This window comes from Ranitomeya variabilis, chromosome 6 (assembly GCF_051348905.1).
Source record: "Ranitomeya variabilis isolate aRanVar5 chromosome 6, aRanVar5.hap1, whole genome shotgun sequence".
In the NCBI taxonomy this organism is placed as follows: domain Eukaryota; kingdom Metazoa; phylum Chordata; class Amphibia; order Anura; family Dendrobatidae; genus Ranitomeya; species Ranitomeya variabilis.
The window spans coordinates 97943041-97952652 of NC_135237.1; positions in this window are offsets into that span (position 1 = coordinate 97943041).

Consider the following 9612-nt stretch of genomic DNA (forward strand, 5'->3'; position numbering starts at 1 on the left):
ATGTCCAATATATCCCAAATCTGGTCATCTAGATAATCCGTGGCTCTAACTAATTTATCCCACATCTGTGTTAACATAGGATAAATAAAAAATGGTACTAGCAATTTTGTTGGGAATTCCCATTTGTACTATATGTGGCCTCCCCGAGGGACGTGGTGAGTTGCCTATTTTTCCTGTAAGATTGCCCTGCCACCAAGGAAATTCTACCCATCCCACAACTGGTATGGCGATTGTAGTATTCCATAGTCTAGTATTGCCAGGTTGGTTGTTGGCCAGGTTGTCTGAACAATTAGGCCAAGCGAATATTTCTTCAGCTGACACGGGAACTGCTAGAAAAGGTATACTTGTGGCTGATACTGGTGAATGGGTACAGATCCAACAATCTGCCAGGGGTTGCGTATTATTTAACAAGTCATGCACTAATTTTCTATGATGTTGTACGAATCTATTGTTCAAAGGGGCTAGAGAATTCAGTCTTTCCCATGCCTCCGTTGAGGTTAACATTATTAACCTCAATATCATGAGTCTTATACTGCTTTTTTGCAATGGCTTGCATGTATCCATGATGCCTTTCCTTCAAGCTTGACTGCTGTCGGAGTTGTTAACAGGACTTGGAAAGGTCCGTCAAACCTCGGTTCCAGAGTCTTTCTGGTGTGTCTTTTCACGTAGACTTGATCACCAGGTTCCAACTTGTGGCCTCCTTTGAGATTTTCTGGATCTGGAAGGGAAGCAAAAACTTGCGAATGCACTTTAGTTAAACGTTTTTGTAATTCTTGTACATAAGCAGTTAAAGTCTCAGTATTCAACATCAGTTGTTGTGGAAAATAACAACCCAAATTTGCTGCTCTACCAAAAAGAATCTCATGTGGTGACAGCTTAGCCTTCCCCCTTGGGGCGTTTCGGATGGAATACAGGGCAAGTGGTAGACACTCGGTCCAAGGCTTTCCTGTTTCTGCCATGGCCTTCTGGATTTTTAATTTTATTGTTCCATTTAATCTTTCCACTTTACCTGAACTCTGTGGGTGATACGGAGTGTGAAACTGGTTTTCTACTCCCAACATTTTCATAACATTCTGGAATATTTCCCCAGTAAAATGGGTACCCCTATCTGACTCGATCACCTCAGGCATGCCGTAACGGGGTATCAGTTCATGTGCTATTTTAATGGCAGTAGTTTTTGCTGAGGCTTTACGAACTGGATAAGCCTCTGGCCACCCTGAGAACATGTCCACACACACAAGCACATATTCGTATCCATTGTACCTAGGAAGTTGGATGTAGTCGATCTGGAGTCTTTGAAAGGGATACAGTGGTCTTACATGATGCTTGGTTGGGGTTTTAATGGTCTGACCTGGATTGTGTGCCAGGCATATAGCGCATAAAATATAGATTCAGTGACATTGTCTGTAAACAGGGGACAAAAGAATGACCAATGGGCAGACACCCAAAAGGTCCTAACAGTACCCCAATGCAGTAGGACAAATCACAGGATAAACTGCAATATATAACATAGAAACAAAAAAGGCACCCAAGCAGTATTATAATCCAAAGTATCAAAATAGTTTATTACAACAATACAACATATGTCAACAGGCAGGTAAGGGTGGACATAAGGGAGATATGCACACAGAGTAACACAATATGCCCACACGGAACAGCTGACGGTACGGGGGGGTGAGTCATATATAACACATATAACACCTGGGGGGAGATCACATCACAAAACTATCATAAAGCCAATAAGGCTAATATAGATATAAATACAAAGCCTCACTCCCATGGTAGATTACCCCGTCATATATGGCGTAGAAAAGCATAACAAAGGGGGAGGGAACAAACCCCCAATCTTACTCGTAATAAGTACACCACCACCGCACCGTCCACCGCTCACCCCGACGCGCGTTTCGATATGAAACCTTCCTCAGGGGGCGTGTCGTGGTTAACCGTGTATAGCGTTTATATAGCGTGTGTTATTTAAGCTGAACCGGAAGTAAAATATCGTCACTATGATGACGCACGTACCAGGTACTTGTAGTGAACCGGAAGTAAAGCGCCATCACCAAGAAGACTAGAGTGCTGGACCAACACAGCGCCTATAGGTCAGCTGACGCTGGCACACGTAGGGCCCCACGTGACCGGACGCCAGACCGGCCAAAAGACACGGAGTCCCAGGATCAACCGCGCCGGCGCACACTAAATACCACCAGATCAAGCTAGTCTCGAGGTATAGGTGGACAATATAAATATAGGTCCAACATCAGGTAACCGCAATGGATGAAAACATAAGCATCGCTTGCGCAAAACAAAGAAAACCTACACTCCGGACCAAAACAGAAACAGATAACCACTAAGCAAATGGGAAACACATACAAAATACAACAAATAAACATGTGCATACTGGTGTCATGGCAACACTTATCTCTATAATTACATCAATATATAATATAATATAATACAGTGGTACACAGCCTAAACAATGAATAAATATATAAATATATAAATGCAACAAACATCGATCATTATGGCAGACAGTACCAAAAATTATATACAGGATGGATGACAGCCAAAAGATCGAAATAATTCATCTAGCACATAAATAGGGGGACAGAAAAGTATTTCCTTAGATATATTGAGTTTATTAAATATGTCATTTCCCTTGTAGAAATCAACCCCAATCAACAGTAGACGAGTTGTTGGCTGTGCAAGTACGATGTCCAAAACGACAATCAGACGGGGCACTGTGTCCATTGTAGATGATAAGAATAGTGTCATATTGCACATGACAATCCAGGAGCACAAAATATACTATAAAAAATATGTAGAGAACAGTTAAAACCAAATAAAAACAACAATACACTGCAGCATAAAACAAGTGTGTAGCAGCGGGGCAATCACAAAAATGGGACGAAAGAGAGATTCTCATTCAGTCCATGAGGATGGACTGTCCCAAGGGTCCATATCCAGCGCGACTCCATCATACCCAAACGTTTAGATAATTGACCCCCCCGGATATTGATATGGAGGGCATCAATACCACGCACCCGTAACAACGAGCTGTCACAGTCATGGAAGATCTTAAAATGACGAGGTAACGTCTTAAGGGTGGAGGTGTCCTCCTGTGTAGATGCCGCCTGTATGCCCAAGACATGCTCCCTAACATGGACCTTCAGCTGGCGTGTAGTCAAACCAACGTATATCAGGCCACATGGGCATGATGCATAATAAACTACATACCTTGTAGTGCATGTGATACGTTGTTTGATACTGAAGCTTTTTTTGCCACTTGAGTCCGTGAAGGAAGCACATCGATCAATGTTAGGGCAGGCAACACATCTACCACAGGGGACACAACCACCCCTACCAGGACGGCCATCCAAAAATGTGGATGGACGTGACCCAACGTAATGGCTTTTAGTCAAGAAATCTCTGAGATTCCTAGAACGGCGAAAGGTAATAGATGGCCGAGTTGGAAGGAATTTACTAATTATGGGGTCAACAGTCAGAATAGGCCAAGCTTTTTCCAATGCAGCCCTCACTCTCTCAAATTGTGAGCTAAAAGAGGTAATGAATCTAACTACATTACCCTGACATCCAGTTTTGGTTTTGACCCCATATAGCAAATTCTGACGAGGGGTATGTTTTGCCCTATGATATGCTCTTTTTATCACTCTATTACTATATCCCCGTAACTTAAACCGTTCCCTTAATTCACGAGATTGTGTGCCAGGCATATAGCGCATGCAGCACACATGTTCCGAGCAAAATTACCAAAGCCTGGAGCCAACCACCTTTCTTTTACCTTGAGCGTCATACCATTTGCCGACACATGCGTGGGTAGGTGGAGGTCACTTGCCACTGCGGGGTACCAGGCTCTGGGTAAACACAACAAAGTTCCTTTTTTCCATAATCCTTGCTGATCTTCTGCCCCTTTTTTCTGCCACTGCCCTCGTTCTTCGTCGTCTACCTGTTTCTGAGCTTCCTTCAATCTCTCCTCATCATCTTCAGAGCTATCTAGTGTGTGGGCATGATGTAAGGGTTTACGTGCTGCCTGTTTTGCTGCCTTGTCGGCTTTATCGTTACCCCTGGCTTCCTCGGTGTCGAGTCTCACATGTGCAGCTACCTTTATCACCGCTATTTCTTTAGTTTCTTGTGCTGCCTCCAGAATCTGTCTAATGAGGGAGGCATGTTTAACAGGTTGGCCTGAAGCAGTCATATAACCTCTGGCTCTCCATATTACGCCAAAATCGAAAATAATGCCATGTGCATATCTAGAATCAGTGTATATGTTTGCTGTCTGATCTTTGGCTATTTTTAGAGCTTCAACCAATGCCGTAAGTTCTGCTTCTTGTGCAGACTGATTAGCAGGGAGAGGTTCTGCTTTCAGCACTTCATGCTGAGTTACTACCGCATAACCTGTATGAAATTGTCCATTCATATCTGCATATCTACTGCCATCTATGAAAAGTTCAAATGTAGCATTACAGAGTGGCTTGTCACGTACATTACATAAGCCCTGAGTCTCTTGTTCCATTAATTGTACACAATCATGCATTGACTTTGATGGGTCAAAGGAGTTGGAGAGTGCAGTTTCCTCAGTATGGATGGTACCCCCCTCAGACTCTAAAGGGAGCAAAGACGCGAGATTAAGAGTCTGAATCCTGGCAAAGGAAATGTTGGGCGGCAGTAGTAGGGAACATTGGAGACGGAGGTGTCTGGCCATTGAAATATGTTTAGGTTGGACCTGGTTAAGAATGCCATGTACATCATGAGTGGTCTGAACTAGAAGTGGGTGATCAAGAACAATCTCAGAAGCTTTATCTAATAACAGTGAAATTGCGGCTACTACTCTTACACAAGAAGGTGCGGCTCTAGCTACAGGGTCCAGATGAGCTGATATGTATGCCACCGGTCTCTGTTTGTTTCCATGTTTTTGTGTGAGCACCCCTGTGGCATGTGAGGATATCTCAGCTGCCATCAATTGAAAAGGTTTAGTGTCGTCTGGGAGTCCCAAAGCCGGAGCTGATATCAGTGCTGTTTTCAAAGAGGAAAATGACTGTTTAGCCTCTTCACTGAGTGAATATGGCGTGTTGGCAATACAGTCATATAAAGACTGCATGAGTTGACTTACATGTATGATCCACTGTCTACAGTGTGAAACAATACCCAGGAAAGCACGCAGCTGTTTGTGATTCCTGGGTTCACGCATGTTACGTATGGCTTCCGTACGTTGAGGTGTGAGGTGTCTGATGCCCTGTGATATGCAGTGACCTAAAAACACGACTGTTTGTTGACAAGCCTGGAGTTTCTGTCTATTTACTTTACAGCCTTCTTGCGCTAGGAAAATTAAGAAATTAACAGTTGAGGTAACTGCCGTCTGCTCATCAGGGCAACAAATAAGTAAATCATCTACATACTGTAGAATGACTACTCCTGGTTCTGGGATGAAATTTTTTAGCACGGTCTGCATTGCTTCAGAGTACAAAGTTGGTGAGTGTACCATACCTTGTGGCAATCTTGTCCATGCTAATTGTTTACCCTTGAATGTAAAGGCAAACAAATGCCAACAGTTCTTATGTAGTGGCACAGAAAAAAATGCGTTTGATAAGTCAATTACCGTAAAATATGCAGCAGTGCTGGGAATTTGAGACAGTAAGGTATGAGGATTCGGTACCACAGGGGTGACCGGTGCCAAAACCTTATTGATTTCCCGTAAGTCGTGCACCATGCGATATTTCACCATAGTTTCTTTGGAGGACACTTTCTTTTTAACAGGATATAAGAGTGTATTGGCGGGTGACCTGATTTCTACCAAAACACCTTGTAACACATAATCCTGAATTTGTTGAGAAATCGCCAGTTCTTGCTGGGCGCTGATGGGGTATTGCCTAAGCTGAGGTAAAATGGTTCCCGGGGCAGTTTCTAACAGTATAGGAGCTACTGATAAAAACCCTACATCAGTGTCTCCTTTTGCCCATAGGCTGTCAGGAACCCGAGACAAGTCAATTTTTGCTTGTTGAGTGTAAATTTCGGGAAAATCCTCCATTGCCTGTATTCTAACATATGGTTCCAGAGTTTCTGCATCTTCAGGGATGGTCAGCATAACTGTGCCATCTTCTCTAAAATGGATGTTTGCATGCATTTTACTTAAGACATCAGTACCCAACAAGCAGGTAGGTGCACCTTTAGCAAATAAAAATTTGGATACAAAAGTTTTAGGGCCAAAGCTCACATTTAAAGGTTTTGTAAAGGGCAACGCCTGAATTTTACCATTATACCCTTCTGCATATGTAACCTTTGAGGATATATTGTCAGGATATGGTAAAAAGTCCTGATTTAAAATGGAGGATGTTGCTCCCGTATCTATCAGAAAAGGTACATTTTTACCCTCAACCTCAACTTGTATTATTGGTCTTCTAGAAGGAAGAGAGACCTGCATAACTTTCAGTCATTCTGAGCTGTCTGTTTGATCAGGCACTGGGTTATTTATCCTATTTTTGGGTACAAAGGTTCCTGAATCTATATCTGCTGTTCTCTTCCTACATTCCCTTTGGAAATGTCCTGGCTTCTTACAGTAATGACAAGTAAACTTTTGATTAGCAGAGCCAGTATTAGCCTGTGCAATTCTTACTGGCTTAGAATTTTCTCTTAAGTCCATTTCTATCCCTACAGCTTTCTGTCTAGCCAGGTGTGGGTCTTCCAAGGTTCTCCAATCAGGGGTTGCGGCCTTAAGCTTTTCCTTCACTTTTGGAGACAATCCATCTATAAAGGTTTTTGTAACTAACCTCATCATTCCTGGAGCGGTTAGATCGATGCCTTCATCTCTGAAATTATTTTCTACACTTAGATAATATTCGTCTACTGATTGTCCAGATTTCTGAGCCACCACTCCCGTTGTTCCTCTCTGCCTCTGTCTCTCCCTCATGAAAACCATTAAGTGATCTACAAATTGCGTACCTGATTCTATCGTTTGTAAGGCACCATCTCCTGCTTGGGGCCTATGTACCTGTAGATTTGCTAATAGCTCCTGGAAGAGTCCAGGAGTCATTTTCATTCTACATAATTCTTCTCCATCTGCCCAAACTCCTGCGTGAGTCTGCATAATTTGCTGTATATATTGTGCAAATCTAACTGGACACTGGGTGGGATCTGGTGCGTTATGCAAGAGAGACATGCCTTCAGCGGGGGACCAAGGGAAATATTGTCGTGTTTGGTGGTATCTTGTTCCCATTACTCCGTCAGCACCAGGTTCCCTAAAGGGTCTTGGTACTACCCTAACAGGGGCAAGTACAGCGCCATGTCTAGGTGTACCACAGGCTAGGCAATCATTTCTCCAGTCTGGATTTTGTTGTCCACAGTGCGGACATACCCATCCTCCTGGTCCGGCTAAACTTTGAGGTGGTGTTTGGAGAAAAGATGGGGCATGTGGGTTAAGGTATGGGGGTGGGGTATTTTTAGATTCCACATTTTGTTTTTCTCCACAGCCTGCGGGTCTAATACACCACTTTTTACTCTGTTGATTATATGTCCATCCCTCATTTTCTGCTACCCTAGAGACATCAATCAATGCTTGGATCTGATCTATCCATTTCTTGTCTCTGATTATGCCTTTTTTTCTTTCCTGAATTCCTTCCCATAGTTTTCTACTAAAAGCTTCTGCCCTAGTAACTCCAAACTTACTAAAAATCTTTCTCAGCCCCTTAGTGGCATCTTCACCACTTCTCTCCTTTATGATAGTATAGATATCTAATTCTTCTGGTTCCGACTTTGTTTGCTTATTCCCCATTTTCTTATCCTGAGCTTTCTTGCCCTAGGTGGCGTTTGGGTATGAGAATACCTCGTTACCTTCTTCCTAAGGAGCTAGGATGTCTTTTCTTGCCCTAGGTGGCGTTTGGGTATGAGAATACCTCGTTACCTTCTTCCTAAGGAGCTAGGATGTTTAAACTGTGTTGATGTAAGAAAATCCTGATTCCTACACCTATAGCAAACAACACAAATGCAACCAGACAGAAAAAGAACATACAACGTATCTTGTCCCAGGCTAATTTATCTGTCCTGGGCTCATACTATCATACACAACGTATTCTTGTCCCAGGCTAATTTATCTGTCCTGGGCTCATACTATCATACACTTATCCGTCACCAGGTTTTTGTCAAAGACAGGATCAGAGATTGAACCATAGGCGCGGAGGTCTCCCCGAAAGGACGCAACCACGTTGCCCAGTGGGACAGTCACTTCTTCTGTTTCAACACCCTGGGCGGCTTATAGGGCTATTCCCAACTTCCACACACCTTTTATTCACATTCACTCTCATTCAATGCCGTACTCCGTGAGGTGATCAATTCCTAAATAGTTCAAGAACCCGAGCTATAGGTATCCTCCTCTACTAGAACTACCCGCTAAAGAACACGACACAGAAAATCTTACGGACAGTGCAGGGCAGATATAAGAGATCTAACAGTGTCTCTTACCTGGCCAGGTTTTTGTTCATCTGCCGTCCATTATCCCAGATTCTCTTTTCGTTCGTATTCTGCTGGTGTTCTTGAAGGAATACACAGACCTCAGGTCCCTGTTCAGGCGCCAGGAAATGTCAGGATCACACTCAGTCGGAGCAGCCTTTGGAAGTGGGGAATCACCAGAAATAATACACAAGACACGTCTTGCATAGTGTATCACTGGGAAGTCTCTGAAGCACGCCTGCCTTCAATGTGCTATCCCTTCTTTATATAGTTGTATCGGTAGGTTCAGTGGTTATACAAGTTTTGCATGTTTAAACAAAGAGACAAAACAGGAAAGAAAGAAAAAACAGTTTCGTGGGCGGCAGTTTCACAACAAACAGTACAAAGGCAATTCCACAGACAAGAAAAACAGGATTTCATACTATAGCTAAAATGTCCTTGAATGGACAGGTCAATATTTATCACAAATTCTTTTTTGTGGTTCATTGAGGTAACCATTTTTGTTCTGCTCTTCACATAGCTATTTTTTGTATACACTGTAAAATGGTCGCCATATAGCTCCTTGAGGGGAGATGTGTGTCATCGGTTATTAGCTGCGGTGATGTGAGCTCGGAAGCATGCTCCTGCACATATAGTGCTGAGAGTGTTATTAGACACTTCCAGGGCCAGGTTTTACGAGCAGTCATAAGAGATTGGTGGGAATGAATGCTCACATTTCCCCCCCCCCCCCCAGGAGCATGGTTTGGCAGATAAAATGGAAACAGATTGTCTCATTCAGTGTCTGGATCTGGAGGTGTGTGGCTCTCCTGTGTTTTGGTCTGTGCTCAGGCCTAAAGAACCAGACACTATCCTGAGCAGGCTGATCCGCTATATGTTGTATGGACTTTTTACTTTGTGTTTTCACTTTGTGCTGGAAAACGCTGTTCTATTGTTTTGCTATCCTGAGCAGTTTATGAAGTTTAAATAAACTTGCTTGGTCATTTGTGTCTACCCCAACCGCAACCGAGTGAGTACAAACCTCTACAACACACACACATACACACACCTTGTTATAAATTACCTGAAAGAATGGGTAAGCCATAATGGGTTGTCCAGTCACAAGATACTGATATCAGATAGGTAGGGGCCTGACACCATTTAACTTTTGTAAGTTCT